The sequence below is a fragment of the Carcharodon carcharias genome, chromosome 23 (assembly GCF_017639515.1).
Source record: "Carcharodon carcharias isolate sCarCar2 chromosome 23, sCarCar2.pri, whole genome shotgun sequence".
NCBI lineage: Eukaryota > Metazoa > Chordata > Chondrichthyes > Lamniformes > Lamnidae > Carcharodon > Carcharodon carcharias.
Window position 1 is genome coordinate 2,208,254 of NC_054489.1, and position 1,297 is coordinate 2,209,550.

Sequence of the window (1,297 nt, forward strand, 5' to 3'; positions counted from 1 at the left end):
ACTGCACACAGTACTCCAGCTGTGGCCTCACCAAGGTTCTATACAACTCCAACATGACCTCCCTACTTTTGTAATCTATGCCTCGATTGATAAAGGCAAGTGTCCCTTATGACTTTTTCACCACCCCACTAACATGCCCCTCCACCTTCAGAGATCTATGGACACACACGCCAAGGTCCCTTTGTTCCTCAGAACTTCCTAGTGTCAGGCTGTTCATTGAATACTTCCTTGTCAAATTACTCCTTCCAAACTGTATCACCTCACACCTTTCAGGGCTAAATTCCATCTGCCACTTATCTGCCCATTTGACCATCCCGTCTATATCTTCCTGTAGCCCAAGACACTCAGCCTCACTGTTAACCACCCGGCCAATCTTTGTGTCATCCACAAACTTACTAATCCTACCCCCAACATAATCATCTATGTCGTTAATATAAATAACAAATAATAGGGGACCCAGCACAGATCCCTGTGGTACGCCACTGGACACTGGCTTCCAGTCACTAAAGCATCCTTCTGTCATCACCCTCTGTCTCCTACAACTAAGCCAATTTTGAATCCACCTTATCAAATTACCCTGTATCCCATGTGCATTTGCCTTCTTTATAAGTCTCCCATGTGGGACCTTGTCAAAGGCTTTGCTGAAATCCATACAAACTACATCAACTGCACTACCCTCATCTACACACCTGCTCACCTCCTCAAAAAATTCAATCAAATTTGTTAGGCATGACCTCCCTCTGACAAAACCATGCTGACTATCCCTGATCAAACCTTGCCTCTCCAAGTGGAGATAGATTCTCTCCTTCAGAATTTTCTCCAATAGTTTCCCTACCAATGACGTGAGACTCACTGGCTGTAGTTCCCTGCTTTATCTCTACAACCCTTCTTAAATAGCAGAACCACATTAGCTGTTCTCCAGTCCTCTGGCACCTCCCCCACAGTCTCTCTCCCCGAGTTCCATACCTTCATCCTCAGAAAGACAAATGTGAAGTATTCGTTCAACACTATATTGATGTCCCCTGACTCCACCCATAGATTGCCCCCTTGGTCCCTAATGGGCCCCATTCTTTCCCTGGTTATCCTCCTCCCTTTGATATACTTATAGAATATCTTGGGGTTTTCCCTACTTTTACCAACCAGAGCTTTCTCACATCACCTCTTTGCTCTCCTAATTGCTTTCTTAAGCTCCACCCTGCACTGTCTGTACTCCACTAATGCCTCTGCTGATTTGCTTCCCTTGTATCTGCCAAAAGCCTCTCTTTTCCTTCTCATCGTAACCTGAATATCTCTGGTC